This window comes from Natator depressus, chromosome 10 (assembly GCF_965152275.1).
Source record: "Natator depressus isolate rNatDep1 chromosome 10, rNatDep2.hap1, whole genome shotgun sequence".
Lineage (NCBI taxonomy): Eukaryota > Metazoa > Chordata > Testudines > Cheloniidae > Natator > Natator depressus.
The window spans coordinates 1,875,666-1,891,655 of NC_134243.1; the positions used below are offsets into that span (position 1 = coordinate 1,875,666).

Sequence of the window (15,990 nt, forward strand, 5' to 3'; positions counted from 1 at the left end):
GGATGGAGATGGCAGGAAGTAGAAAGAGATAAGATTTTGGAGCTCAACTAGGGCAGTTCCACGGAGGCCTGTCAGAAGAGCAATTTTAAACTGGATCCTGGAATGAACAAGAAGTCAGGAAAGGTGTTTGAGGCTGGGTATGATGTAGTGATGGTTCTTCATAAGGCAAGAACACAGCAGCATTCTGCACATGCTGGAGTCTGTTGATCTGGAGCTTGGGGGCATCAAAAAAGAGGCAACTGCTATAGTCTAGGACAGAGGAAATGAAGCCAGAGATGGTAATTTCAGCAGAGGAGTCATCCAGGCTATGTCAGACAAAGCCAACATTGTGGAGGATGAAGTAGGCAGAGTTACAGGGATTGGAGATGTGGGAGGACAAACATTTGGTTAAGAAAACATCACATCCTTGGGTATTCCACGGCTTCGGAAGCATTTATTATGCTTATACATACTAGCTTCTCATCTAAAACCTTGCTCCCTTATAGTAAGACTGAACTTAACTTCTAATATGCTTCCATTATAATGAGGGTCCAGTTCAGAAACAAACCCCAATGTACAATTTTTGCAATTACAGCTGGCTGCAATACAGAATGTAGCAAATCTGTCCTTTCCTTACTGTGATACAATAACCTCCACCCTGCCCTTTTGAAAGCAGAACAGCACCTTACATCATAGATCTTAAGCAAGGTTTAAACTCAGTTTCTTTCCGTCTGAATAATCAGCCAACAGCTGATTATAAAGGGAACAGGAATGTATGGAGGAAGACCAGAACACCACACAAGCAGGCCTGATTCTGGCTAAATTGTGTTGCTTCACACACTCTGTATATTCCATTGCGCTCAGTGGAATTCCACTACGTGTGAATCAGAGCAAGAGTTGTCCTCAAACTCTAATGATACTCTACATACCTGTTTCAGAGTAACAGCCGTGTTAGTCTGTATTCGCAAAAAGAAAAGGAGGACTTGTGGCACCTTAGAGACTAACCAATTTATTTGAGCATAAGCTTTCGTGAGCTACAGCTCACTTCATCGGATGCATCAGAGCTGTAGCTCACGAAAGCTTATGCTCAAATAAATTGGTTAGTCTCTAAGGTGCCACAAGTACTCCTTTTCTTTCTACATACCTGAATTCCTCTTGCAGTTTCAAGTTAATACAGGTTTCCGCTTCATTTCCCATCTTAAACTGTTCAGTAGCGTTCCTTATTAATTAAATGTGGAGTGTAACTTGAAAGCTTGGGTTCTCCAAAACAGACTCCCCTGGTAAGAGGTTTTGGCTGCTGATGATGGTGATCAGGATGCACTATAGCCTCTCCTCACTTAAGATGTGGGTTTTCTTGAAGGAGGTATGGGCCAAGCCACCTCACTTTGAAAACAACTCTGGCTGCTGGACCATAAGATGGACGGCGAGGAAATCATTAATGTCTGATAGATTGGGAAGAGGAGGCTTAGAATTGGAATTAGGTGAGGATCTGAAATCTGTACATTCACCACCTTAAAAAGAGACGCTGTCACAGTGCAACATAGAGACTGTGGCTGAGTTTTGACCCCCAGCTATCAAGAATAATCTTGATTTGAACTCACATTATCAATCGCTCAATATCCACTCAATCATGTCCTTAAAAATCAGAAAGGTAAAATGTCCTTTGTTCATACATGGTAACCTATTCACCCAAATGTTCATAAAGGAAACAAACTGCAAATTTCAAGGCAAACAAAGCTTACCAACAAACTACTTAACTAGAGATGCTGCAATATGCAATGAAAAAAGTCTGAGTTATAATAGAGGCTCCTTTCAGAAAAAAAGCACATTTGTCTGTTTCCAGCCAAAATCAATAAACATAAATATTTAGGATCAAGAGAAATTATCAACAAAACAAACTGATTTACAATCAATACCATTAATAAGCCATTCTGCCCAGTTCTTAAAATATAAATTAAAACTCTTACACATTGGATGAAATATTTAAAATGTGATAAACACCATCTCCATAGAAAACACCTATCATTCCAGTGAAAACACCTGTCATTCCTTACCTTTCCACTGCAGTGCGGCATTGGCCTGAAGGAGTCTGCCTTGAACTGGTTATGCATCTGGGTGAGGAATATTAGTTGGGATGGGAGTCACTTTGCTGACAAATATTCGCAGCCAGTGCTGCTGGTACATCTCTCCACAGAGAAAGTTGTCACCAAACACAACTGTGGTTCCTTGTAATTCCATGAGATACGGGTCTGTCTTGCGATTAATCTGTTTTGTTTCTTTAAAAGTTTTGTAGGAGCCCATTTGTTTTCTTGTGACAGTCAAATGTGTGGGCATCCCAACAGCAGCTTAATTACCTCCCTCCCTTCAGTATAACCACCAGTGGGCATTCCTCACCTCCCACACTGTTACTAAGCTAGATATTTCCCATCTCCCATCATGTACCACTGGCAGTCTGCCTCCATCCCCAATTTCCACCTTCAGACATTGTCGTCAACGAGCACTACCAATAGATGGACCACTAATGTTAAATACTGGCAGAGAGAGATTCTTTTCTTAATATGCAGCAGAGACAGCTCAGGGCCTAGACTCTGAGCATTGACTCTTGTCATAAATATAAAGGGAAGGGTAAACACCTTTAAATCCCTTCTGGCCAGAGGAAAAACCCTTTCACCTGTAAAGGGTTAAGAATCATAGAATCATAGAATATCAGGGTTGGAAGGGACCTCAGGAGGTCATCTAGTCCAACCCCCTGCTCAAAGCAGGACTGAACCCCAATTAAATCATCCCAGCCAGGGCTTTGTCAAGCCTGACCTTAAAAACTTCAAAGGAAGGAGATTCCACCACCTCCCTAGGTAACCCATTCCAGTGTTTCACCACCCTCCTAGTGAAAAAGTTTTTCCTAATATCCAACCTAAACCTCCCCCACTGCAACTTGAGACCATTACTCCTTGTTCTGTCATCTGCTACCACTGAGAACAGTCTAGAGCCATCCTCTTTGGAACCCCCTTTCAGGTAGTTGAAAGCAGCTATCAAATCCCCCCTCATTCTTCTCTTCCGCAGACTAAACATCCCCAGTTCCCTCAGCCTCTCCTCATAACTCATGTGTTCCAGTCCCCTAATCATTTTTGTTGCCCTCCGCTGGACGTTTTCCAATTTTTCCACATCCTTGTTGTAGTGTGGGGCCCAAAACTGGACACAGTACTCCAGATGGGGCCTCACCAGTGTCGAATAGATGGGAACGATCACGTCCCTCGATCTGCTGGCAATGCCCCTACTTATACAGCCCAAAATGCCATTGGCCTTCTTGGCAACAAGGGCACACTGTTGACTCATATCCAGCTTCTCATCCACTGTAACCCCTAGGTCCTTTTCTGCAGAACTGCTGCCAAGCCACTCGGTCCCTAGTCTGTAGCGGTGCATGGGATTCTTCTGTCCTAAGTGCAGGACTCTGCACTTGTCCTTGTTGAACCTCATCAGATTTCTTTTGGCCCAATCCTCCAATTTGTCTAGGTCCCTCTGTATCCTATCCTTACCCTCCAGCGTATCTACCTCTCCTCCCAGTTTAGTGTCATCTGCAAACAGAGCTAAGATAACCTCGCTGGCACCTGACCAAAATGACCAATGAGGAGACAAGATACTTTCAAAGCTGGGGGAGGACAAAGGTTCTCTCGGTCTGTGTGATGCTTTTGCCAGGACCAGAGCAGGAACGCAAGTCAGAACTCCTGGAAAGAGTTAGTAAGCAATCTAGTTAGATATGCGTTAGATTCTGTTTTGTTTAAATGGCTGATAAAATAATTTGTGCTGAATGGAATGTATATTCCTGTTTTTGTGTCTTTTTGTAACTTAAGGTTTTGCCTAGAAGGATTCTCTATATTTTGAATCTGATTACCCGGTATTTACCATCCTGATTTTACAGAGGTGATTCTTTTACTTTTTCTTCAATTAAAATTCTTCTTTTAAGAACCTGATTGCTTTTTCATTGTTCTTAAGATCCAAAGGTTTGGGTCTGTGTTCACCTATGCAAATTGGTGAGGATTTTTATCAAGCCTTCCCCAGGAAAGGAGGTATAGTGCTTGGGGGGGATTTTGCGCGGGGGAGACGTTTCCAAGTGGGCACTTCCCCTGTTATTATTGTTAGACACTTTGGTGGCGGTAGCGCTTAACCTAAGCTGGTAAGAATAATCTTAGGGGGCCTTTCATGCAGGTCCCCACATCTGTACCCTAGAGTTCAGAGTGGGGAAGGAACCTTGACAACTCCATTTCCCTTCCCAGCTCCCGACACACTCCAGGGTCTTTCTATGCAAATATTACTAGGCTGGTGCCCAGGGGACGCTGTGGTAAGGGAACATCTGCCAAGTGCTACCTCCCCTGCAGAGGGAAAGGGGTGAGGGTTGATGAGAAAAGAGGATGCAGGGAAAGGAGAGAAAGGGCGTTCCAAGGGAGTCGGTGCAGAGCGCAAGAGGGAAGGACTGAGGGGAATGGAGGTGTGGAAATGGGGTGAGGGGGGAAAGGAAAAAGGTGTAGGGTGAACCGGGGGGGATGAGGGGAAAGCAGGAGAGGCAGCTGTGTGAAGGGGGAGGTTGGGGCTCTGAGAGGGAGGGGAGCAGGATGTGCGAGGGGGAAGGCTGACATCTGAGTGGGCAGGGGGTATGAGGAGGAGGAAGGTGGGGTCTGAAGGGCGGTGTGTGTGAGAGGAGGATGTTTGAGTCTCCGGAGGTGGGATGGGGCGAGGGGGAGGAGGTTGGGGGTCTCTGGTGGTGCAGGCTTGGGAGGGCAAGGAAAAGGAGGTTGGAGCCTCCGGGGAGGAGGGGGTGAAAGGAGGAGCTTGCGGTATTAGGGGGCGGGGTGAGAGGGGGAGGAGGTTGGGGGTCTCTGGGAGGAAGAGGGGAGGAGGTGGGGTGTGAGGGGGGTGACAGGGGGAGGAGGTTGGGGGGTGAGGGGGCAGGGTGAGAGGGGGAGGAGGTTGGGGTGTGAGGGGGTGAGAGGGGGAGGAGGTTGGGGTGAGGGGGGGTGAGAGGGGAGGAGGTTGGGGGGTGAAGGTGACAGGGGGAGGAGGTTGGGGGTGAGGGGAGCGGTGAGGCAGGAAGAGGTTGGGGTGGGTGGGGGGAGGGGAGGAGTTGGAGGGTGAGGGGAGGGGTGAGGCGGGAAGAGGTTGGGGTTGGGGGGAGAGTTGGGGGGTGAGGGGCGGGGGGAGGCGGGAGGCAGGAAGAAGTTGGGGGAGGGGGGAGGGGCGGGGGGAGGGGGGAGGCAGGAAGAAGTTGGGGGAGGGGTGAGGGGCGGGGGGAGGCGGGAAGAGGTTGGGATGGGGGGAGGGGAGGAGTTGGGGGGGAGGCGGGAGGAGTTGGGGTTGGGGGGAAGAGTGGAGGGGGGGTGAGGGGTTGGGGGTGAGGGGCGGGAAGAGGTTGGGGGGAGGGGAGGAGTTGGGGTGAGGTGCGGGGTGAGGCGGGAAGAGGTTGGGGTTGGGGGGGGAGGCGGGAAGAGGTTGGGGGAGGGAAGGAGTTGGGGGTGGGGGGGAGGTGCGGGGTGAGGCGAGAAGAGGTTGGGGTTGGGGGGGAGGCGGGAAGAGGTTGGGGGAGGGGAGGAGTTGGGGGGTGGGGGTGAGGTGCGGGGGGAGGCGAGAAGAGGTTGGGGGGAGGGGCGGGAAGAGGTTGGGGGAGGGGAAGAGTTGGGGTGAGGTGCGGGGTTAGGCGGGAAGAGGTTGGGGGAGGGGAGGAGTTGGGGGTGAGGTGCGGGGTTAGGCGGGAAGAGGTTGGGGTTGGTGGTGAGGGGCGGGAAGAGGTTGGGGGGAGGGGAGGAGTTGGGGGTGAGGCGGGAAGAGGTTGGGGGAGGGGAGGAGTTGGGGGTGAGGTGCGGGGTTAGGCGGGAAGAGGTTGGGGTTGGGGGTGAGGGGCGGGAAGAGGTTGGGGGGAGGGGAGGAGTTGGGGTGAGGTGCGGGGTGAGGGGTGGGAAGAGGTTGGGGGAGGGGAGGAGTTGGGGGTGAGGTGCGGGGTGAGGCGGGAAGAGGTTGGGGTTGGGGGGGAGGCGGGAAGAGGTTGGGGGGAGGGAAGGAGTTGGGGGGTGGGGGGGAGGTGCGGGGGGAGGCGGGAAGAGGTTGGGGGGAGGGGAGGAGTTGGGGGTGAGGCGGGAAGAGGTTGGGGGAGGGGAAGAGTTGGGGGTGAGGTGCGGGGTTAGGCGGGAAGAGGTTGGGGTTGGGGGGGAGGCGGGAAGAGGTTGGGGGAGGGAAGGAGTTGGGGGGTGGGGGTGAGGTGCGGGGTGAGGCGAGAAGAGGTTGGGGGAGGGGCGGGGGGAGGCGGGAAGAGGTTGGGGGAGGGGAGGAGTTGGGGGGTAGGGGTGAGGGGCGGGGGGAGGCGGGAAGAGGTTGGGGGAGGGGAGGAGTTGGGGGGTGGGGGTGAGGTGCGGGGGGAGGCGAGAAGAGGTTGGGGGGAGGGGCGAGAAGAGGTTGGGGGAGGGGAAGAGTTGGGGTGAGGTGCGGGGTTAGGCGGGAAGAGGTTGGGGTTGGGGGGGAGGCGGGAAGAGGTTGGGGGAGGGAAGGAGTTGGGGGGTGGGGGGGAGGTGCGGGGTGAGGCGAGAAGAGGTAGGGGTGAGGGGCGGGGGGAGGCGGGAAGAGGTTGGGGGAGGGGAGGAGTTGGGGGTGAGGTGCGGGGTTAGGCGGGAAGAGGTTGGGGGAGGGGAAGAGTTGGGGGTGAGGTGCGGGGTTAGGCGGGAAGAGGTTGGGGTTGGGGGGGAGGCGGGAAGAGGTTGGGGGAGGGAAGGAGTTGGGGGGTGGGGGGGAGGTGCGGGGTGAGGCGAGAAGAGGTTGGGGGGAGGGGCGGGGGGAGGCGGGAAGAGGTTGGGGGAGGGGAGGAGTTGGGGGGTGGGGGTGAGGTGCGGGGGGAGGCGAGAAGAGGTTGGGGGGGAGGGGCGGGGAGGAGGTGGGGTGTGACGCGTGCGGGCGGCTCGCGCCCCGAATCCGCGTCCGGCGCGCGCTCCGGCTCGTGCCCGCGCCTGGAGGGAGCCGAGCCGCAGCAGGCGCGAGAGCGGGGCCGCCGCATCCTCCGCGCAGCCAGGTAAGCTCCGCCGGGCGGGGCGCTGGGGCCGGGACCGGGGCGACACTTGCCCGCGGGACCCCCGAGCAGGGGCGTTCAGGGCGCCTGAGTTCTACGGCCCGCCCGCGGGACCGTGGGCAGTCGCTGCCGTGCCTCAGTTTCCTCGCCCTGCTCCAGCTAGCGGGGGCTGCGAGGGCGACTCTGTCGGTGTCTGCGAAGCCGAGACCCTGCGGTGCTGGGGCCCACAGAGACCCACGGCCGGGGAACAAGCTCAGGGCCAGTCTTCAGCTCAAGATACCCCCATCCCAGCCCCATAGCCTGGGCAGGGGCCATGCTGCCCCCACCCTCCCGTGGGATCATTCCAGCTGGGCATTTTCCGTAATGCCTCCTGGATAAAAAAAAGTTGGATTAAAAGTAACCAAAAATGTTTGCAGCCAGCTCTCCCCTGGCAGGGCCGTCTAGCCAGCCCGGCATGGCTTGCGAAGGTGGCAATGCCCTGCTCCCAACAATTTGCAGGCAAAAAGTGCTCGCTGAAGACATGGGTGAATAATCCCCCAAATGACAAATACATGCAAGAATTTTTTTTATCTGCTCTTGGAGAATTTGCAAAGATGAAATTTGCAGAATGAATGATTGTTCTTTACAAGTCACTAGTTCAGCTGTAGCTGGGAGAGTGTTCACCTTCGGGAGAGCTCCGCGTCGGAAATTGAGCCGTGATTGACGTGAGCTGTCAGCACTTGAACCAGGGTTGGAGACAGTTTGCTACTCTAAACAGGACAAAACTCTTGTCAGCACTATTGCAGAAAGCATGGCTTGGAGGGAATAGCCACCTTGCAGTTTGTATTTGATAAACACTGGAATTTTCTATTATTTTTCTGGCTAGGTCTGTCAGGCATGAATGATAGGGGATGGTTTTCTGGTAAAATGTGCAGCAAGCTGAACTCCTCAAACAGACTGACATAGCCCGGTGTTTCACCAGGCAATGTCTCTCTGACAGATGGTACCCTGGGTCTTCCGGGGGTGTTCTGTTCCTGCATATATTGAGGCCTCACCTGCAGAGCCTATGCAGGCGATACTGGCACTGAAGTCTTTTCCCTAACTACTTTGTATTCAGTAGGGTGAGGTCTATGATTTTGTGCCTGTACCACACTGAGTGAATAAGAGATGCTACCCTGTCTCCAGCCCACATCTTCCAGCAGAATTCATACTCATCAAAATCCATTCTGCACAGAAATGTTACCCTCTGCATCTTACATGCTGAAGGGACAGAGAAGTGATCAGAACTTGTTTTCCTCTCTATTTGCCTAGGGATTCATGACACTTCATCAAGACGGACCCAATCTTGTAGTCTTTACACGTTCAAAACATTTGTAGCTTCTCTCATCTCCTCCCTTTGTCTATTGTAAATTTTGGACATATGGAATAATGTTCTGTGACTCACATTAAAATGCATTCGACAGCATTTCCGAAAGAACGAAGAGGGGCTGGAATGTTTATGGGATTGTTAATGTTACTCTGAAACCTGTCATTAATGGGACAAGTTGATCCTGGGCAAAGAACCGTTCACCCTGGGCCAAGTTCAGGCAAATGGCTGCCCAGCCCACCATCACTTACACAAACAGTTACAGAACACCTTGCCTCAGATGGCCCCATGCTGTTCTGCCTGTAGAATAGAGCTGTCCTGCTTTCTCTCTAACAGTTTCAGCTCCCATTAGTAGTGGCTATTGCCAACCCCAAGCATTCAAAAATCATGTCTCAGGCCCCCCAGGTCAATGAGACTGAGTTAAAAATCACAAGCTTTTTAAAAAGAAGAATGCATCTGTGGTTCTTTTTATTTACCTCCTGATGTTGGAATGTTCAGGGGTCACATTTTCAAGATTTTCTCCCCAGAAATGAGGGCTAGAAACTTACTAAAAAAAGCAGAGATTCCGAGCTGATAATTCCAGCAGCTGGGTCTTTAAGAAAAACACCAAATGTGATGAGAGTTGGCAACACGACATTTGAGTCTCGGTCACGTTCCCAGTGGATACGTGCCCATATCACAAAACCTGCTATAGTAACAAGCTCTATTTGGGTCCCTTGCTGGCAGCCTTAGCAGAGGAATGAATGGGTCAGAGGGAGACATCAGCGAGGGGGGGAGGCTGTACCTGTTCTGGGGTGACAGAAGACAATTCAGTGTTCAGTGCTGTTAATCTGGCACCTTTCACGAGCACTAAAATTCACTTAATAAAAACAGCAACACCTTATTACCTGTATTGACACACAAGGCTGCATTAAAGGATAAGTGGCAGTTATAAAATAGACTAACAGACGTATTGGAGCATAAGCTTTCGTGGGTGAATATCTTATTCACTTTGTCGGATATTCACGCACAAAAGCTCACGCTCCAATACGCCTGTTAGTCTATAAGGTGCAAACAGGACTCTTTGCTGCTTTTACAGTTCCAGATTAACATGGCTACTCCTCTGATACTTGAGTTATAAAATAGATATTTTCCATTATGGGTTGGAGTTTGTGCAGTGCCAGAGAAGCAGCCACAGAATTTCTATTAGTTTTAATGGGTTGCTTTATGGTTAAAATTGTGCAGTATGCTTAAAATTCACTTCCTGATATTGACTATCAATAGCCAAGAATGGATTTTACTTGTTATCCTAAAACACATACTGAGGAGGCCAATCAGAAAGCTTTGGGGATTTAAATGGTTGGTTTTAGATTGTAAGAATAGGAAATAGGTATTTCATTCTTTTAATTCATTTTTCATTTGGTGTGTTTGTGATGTCGCAGGAACCTGTCATTCCTTTCTTACAACACAGGAAATTAATTTGCACTTCAGTAAAGGCTTTAAGCTCCATGTTTTGCAAAATAGAGTATTCTGAGCAGATAGCTTTGTATAATGTAAGGCAGGGAGGAGGAGGCCCTTACTGGAATGACAGGATGTATGAGATCTGTTCAGGAGCAAAGCAGGTGTGACCTCCCTAACACTGGGCAGCTGTCTAATGATTAAGCATGAGTGAGGATTTGTGTGTGTCTTGCTGAATTAAGATGAAAAACTTATTAGCTCCATGTATAAATGAGGGCAGAGTAGGGATGTAGCATACAGAGAGGAAACATCAAAATTCTAGGGCAAGGAACTAGTCCTAAAATTGATTGGTGTTACTAGAAGAAACTCTCAGTATGGAAACTTGCCACAGGCCATGGTGAAAAACCTATATAAATAAGAAGAATACATTTTCAAAAGTCATACAAAAGGCATGAGATAGATATCATTAAATTGGCAACAGAAAACCCTCAATTTGTGCAAACATTCTGGAAATACTAATTCAAAATACAAGTTTTCAGTGCTCTACATAAGTCAATAAACCCTTAACTCAGGTGTTCACAACATCCTTAATATGTCCCTAATGGATTTTATTTTATTATAAGACAAATGAATTTCATAGGAGGAATCAAAGTTCAGGAAGCTCAGTGGACTAGTTTGAACAAATAAGATAAGTGTGTTTTGTTTCTGCCTCTGTCAGCAAATGATTTGCTTCACTAACATAACAAGGAAGAATCATTTATTTTACCTCCTTCTGTAATATGTATATGACATATGTCAATGTTTTTGGAATGGAAAACTTGTCACTCAAACATCACACAGGTTCAGTAAATGTTTTTCCTACCTGATAAGAGTATGTACACTACTGGTTCCATTTTTGTTACACTGCCTGGAACTGTGCTTTTTAGCATTTGATCTGCTGATGGGGGCTTGAGGTCTTTCAGTTCTTTTACACTTTGGCAACACTTGTACAGGCAGTCAAGCCAGTAGAGTATACTGAATGTGTGTATAGTGCAGTCAGGTATAATGTTTCCTGTTTAATTTGTATTAACTTCTCAGTTTTTTATATTTAAATCTCTGTGACTAAAGGAATGAAGTTAGAGTTTTGATTTTCCAAATATATCAGTGGCCATGTCCTTTGTTCCAGATGTCCCGCGCATCCCCAAACAGCTGTCACTTGGATTTCTCATCAGAGAACTGTCCCTCTTGGGGATGTATGATGTGTTACCTGATCTATTCCTGATATAGTGTTATTGTAAAGCACTAAGAAATCCAAATTTATGAGGGAACTGCTGGTTAGAGCTCCTGCTGCACCAGTTACAAGGCTTCTCTTCACACATGCACATTTCTGTTGATATGTATAATACATAGATGTAATTCTCAACATCATCATCTTCACTAAAAACCAACAAAGAACGTGGTTCCTTGGCTTGTTCTAAGTGACTGAAAGGCCACTGACTCTTACAGGAGAAACACAGGACTTGGAATGTATGTCAAGGAGAGACGTTTCCAATATTTGAAGAAGAAAGGCCAGGGCGCTCCCCTGCCGTTTAAGGCACGATAGGCAGGGGAATTCCTGTCTTGCCCTAGTTTGAATATTATGAGTTGGGACTTAGACAAGAGAGAGGCATCCAAGTGCCTGCTTGAGGTAGCAGCGTGCAGGCCCATAGGCAGAAACTTAGGTGCCTAGGGAACTTTTTTGGCAAAAATGTAGGTCCTATGGCACCTACAGTGTCAGGTGGCAGCTGAGGGGGGGGGGGTTCTGGATTGCAGTGGTGCTTAAATCTGGGCTTTAGGTGCCTAAGTCCTTGTGTGGTTCTGGCCCCAAAAGTACTGTAATTTTTCGTGTTGGAAATAGACTGTTATTTTTAAAAACTTAATCCTTTTAAAAAGTCTTCTAATGACATGTAACACACACACTCCATCCCCCGCTAGCATTAAGCGTTGTGTCTAGGAGAGTAGACCCTACAGGGAAGTTGGATCTCATTCAGAATTAGCCAAGATATACACAATAATGGAAGCAAAACCTTTGCTGATCAAGTTAACATCACACAGGTTCAGTAAATGTTTTTCCGACTTGATAAGAGTATGTACACTACTGGTTCCATTTTTGTTACACTGCCTGTTAATCTGCAAACTGGTACTGACATAAGAATATTTCTACCCCTAAATTGCAACAGTTAAATCAGAACAGAGTAAAATCCTTTCTGTAGGAAAACAAGGCGGCAGGTGATTTTTATGTACACTTTGCCCCAGTCTTTGGTTCAGGCTGTGGAAAAGGTGGCATGTGACAAAATGAAGATTATTATTATTGTGCATTTCAGCAAGGAAACTAATAGCAGATATTATGGGCCTGTCCTAGTATCAGAATCATGTTAGCAACTGGTTATTAAACAGAGTCATTACCAACAAACTTTTTGTTTAGCCTCCCTAATCAGCGTGGACTGGGATTTTTTAAAAATGAGAACTATGCTCGCCAAACCCTATTACAGACTAATAGGTAGTCTATAGCATGATTTTATAACATGAAGTCTGATCCTATAGGCATCAATAGGCACAGGAGTGTCCCCTTGGACTTCAACAGGAGCAGGATTGGATTTATGGGTCTTAGGGTGTGATGGGAGTAGCCTCTCCACAATGCTGAGGCAAACCATGCTAGGGCCATACACACATTTGTTGCTAGCATTATTTCAACCACTGTGTGGATAGGGCCTCCGTGAGTGTGAAGTGCATATGGCTCCTTTTGTGCTACAGAAGCCCTGCATCCAGAACTGATTTTCACGATCAGTTATTGAACATTATTTCAGATCACACAATTATGGTAGCAGATGCCAGCAAGAGCCAAACTTTAACTGTGTCCGGACAATGGTGGAGGTATCATCTCGTGTAGACAACTGCTCCATTGTTGACTGGAGGTGTCCATTAAAGTTTGTGAAGTGCTTTGAGATCCTCAGATAACGATAAAAGGGCAGAGTATTACTACAGTACATTGTTGAAGAAAAATGCAACTAATTTCTTATTTACTTATTAGAGAAGAATCCTTACAACCCGAGTAGTGTGTAGGGGCAAAGTGAAGATCATCAGAAGAGGAAGAGACAGGTAGCTGGTAGATGCTTTACCCAGCAGTGCCCAAATCAGGGGAGGGGAAGGTAAAACAGTAAAACGAGAAGCTTCTGGAAGCAGCAATGGGGCATCATAAAGTTTCCCCCATGGCTGCAGCTATTGCTGCATACTTCAATTCTGTAAACAGTGCGATCTAGGGGAAGCAACAAATACATACATTGCCCTGTGTTCATCTGCTACTGCAGTAGCCTGACTGCGCGGTGGAGTTCTGTCTGGCTCCTGCAACCTTCCAAGTTCTCAGCCCTACCCTCCATTTGGATGTGGGGCAGGGGAGGGGAAGAGTATTGTGCTGCTGTGTTCCCTGATTCAGGGTGGGATAGGGAGGGGTTAGCAATAGTGGTGGGTGGGTGCCAGTTTCCACTTATCACCTGTGTGCTTTACACTACATGGTATATCCCAGCTAATGGAAGAGCCGGGCAGCCTGAAGGGTTCATAGAGAAGCTGCTGAAGTATCCCTTTAGAAAACATGGGCCACTTGAACTCCTCTGACATTAAGCTCAAGTGAGTACAAGGAGCTGTCTCAAGGATTGCAGGTGTGGCTACAGAACCAAGCAAGAGCCAGCTGCAGGAATAAGGAAAGAGTAAGATTTCATCTTAGAAAAAAAGATTGTAGAAATTAAGGTAAGGAAATGTTGGAAAGGTTAAAAACAAACGTAGGGTTACTTCCCTTCTGGAAAAATGACCATTTGTGTGTGTGAAAGTGCAACTTTTCCTTTTCTGAACCAGCTTTGCCCTTTGAAAGCAACGCTTACTCCGGCCAGAGGGAGTGAGCTTGGCTCTTGGCCTCCTGCAACATTAGAAAATCCCTTTAAAATGGTGTTTGTTAACCAATCTATTGTGCTGCCAGCATTGGACAGAACATTGTTAAAATGTGTCAGGGTTTTTTTTAGAGACGAGGTGGGGGAGGTAATATCTTTTATTAGACCAACTTCTGGTGGTGAGAGAGACAAGCTTTCAGGCCACACTGAGCTCTTCTTCAGGGCTGGGAAAGGTAATTTTAAATCATTTTATGGTCAGTTTGCTAACCTGGCAGCCAGTTTAGTGCTCAGTCCTGTAAGATACTGACCACTTTAGCCCTGATCCAGCAAAGCTTTTAGATACACATTTAACTTTAAATCTTTGAGCAGGGTCATTGAAATCAGTGTGCACAGGGTAAAAAGCCAGTTTGCCTCCTGTGGGATTTGGCTCTTAGAATATGAGTCCCCACTACTGTGTTATCTACTGTGTGCAAGCGATAAAGTGAAGGCAGGTTATGTTAAACTCATGCAGGTAAGGATTGATTCCCTCTGCACTGGGGATAAAACTTTTTATAAACAGTTTTAAACACAGTTCAAAACCAGTTTGGGCTAATTGGATTTGTCTGGTCAACATGGGCAGGAGTTAACTATTTCACAATAGTGTTTAAAAAGCTACTGTAGAACAGTGTTTAGGCCTAGTCATAAACCCATAAATACATAAACCCCGTCCGCTTGAATGGGTGGTAAATTGTGATTCAGACTGATTTGACGATAGAAAGATCTGATGACTATATTCCTGTATAAAGTCTCTTGAAATAACAGCTGCTGTGATTATTTTGTTTCGGATATTTACCTGACAAGGATTTAACCTCCTAAGTAAATAGTTTCTAAAAATTATTTGGATAAACAGTAATCTCCAGAAGCCTGGAGCCTCCACAGCATTTTTGGTGGGGTTAGAGAGGAGATTATGTCTACCCTGAAACTGGAAGATGTACTTTCCTGCTCAAGTAGACATGCCAGCTTGATCAGCATTGGTGCAGGCATGCTAAAAATAGCAGTGCAAGCGGCAGGATGATGATCTAGCTTCCCTATGATCCCATCTGAGATGGTAGGTGTGTACTTGGCCAGCTAGCCCTCCTCCAGCTACACTTCTATTTATGGCTACTCAAGCTGGGAATTAGGACTTCCTGCTCAACAGGGCAGAGTCCTTTTACCAACATGCCATCTAAGTCAGCTCAGAGCAGGTCTCGATGGTAGGAGGTTAAAATGCCTTTGGCTTGCCTCCAGTCGCTCTCCCACCATGTCTGTCACCAGTAGAGGTGTACCAGTGGTTCTGCAAAGATGGGTAGATTTTCTTAAAATTGTTATTGAAGTTACAGCAGATGTGGGCAGAGCCTAACTGCAGGCTGGAGCCAATTCAGGGCACTTCCCAGGTCCAGAACCAGGACACGTCTCCACAGATGGATTTAGAAATATCAATTGTGTTAAAATCTTTAAAGGGCCATGGTCAAGATTAGTCATAATTAAAAATCCTCTATTAATAATGTCTCAAATTATGAATAAAGAATTATCATTTCATTTTCACCTTTTATGCTGTTTGTTTTTTCTCTTCACGGATGATCCAACGCTGCAAAAGTTTACTCACATGAATAATTCCCTCTCAGGCAAGCACATCATTTGACATCAGTGGGACGTCTCATGTGAATAGGAGTTGCAAGATAGCATCCTTAAGTTAAGCAATAACACAAAGCTGGTCAGATTAGCTGGTTTTGTTTATACTGATAGTTATTTTTCCACTTCTTGTGGGGTTGTAACCAGTGTAGTATAATGGGAATGAATCCCAAAGAAAGTTTTAATTGAGTGTTTAGAAAATAATTGAAACATTAGGATAAGTAAATAAACAATTAGATGTTGTGTTTGAACTACTTTACACTGTTTTAAATTACAAGAAAACATTATAAAATAAGTAACCTGAATCTAGTTTATGATGGCTAATTCTGTGAAAACAACTAGTTGCAAGAAAATACAAAAGGGTGCTGAAAGTACTGGAAATATGAGCTACAAAGTAACTTTTAAAAGGGCCATTTGTTAGATGGATAAATGTAAATACATTCGAGATAGTGCATGTGGGTGTAATGACTGCTACAAAATTGTGAACAAAGAAATATAAGTTTCATAGTGGTAGCCATGTTAGTCTGTATCAATAAAAACAATGAGGAGTCCTTGTGGCACCTTAAAGACTAACAACTTTCTTTGGGCATAAGCTTTCGTGGGCTAAAACCCACTTTCTCAGATGCATGGAGTAAAAA

At 47.2% G+C, this 15,990-nt stretch overlaps 1 protein-coding gene across 1 annotated transcript in view; it reads left to right on the top strand.

Moving 5' to 3' along the window:
• The first annotated feature begins 6,907 nt into the window (after positions 1 to 6,907).
• Positions 6,908 to 15,990, top strand: part of LOC141994688 (epithelial sodium channel subunit beta) — a 51,268-nt gene continuing 42,185 nt past the window's right edge. The window contains exon 1 of the mRNA XM_074964938.1: positions 6,908 to 7,024. The gene's annotated coding sequence lies outside the window, so the exon portion shown is untranslated. The remainder of the gene's footprint in view (positions 7,025 to 15,990) is intronic.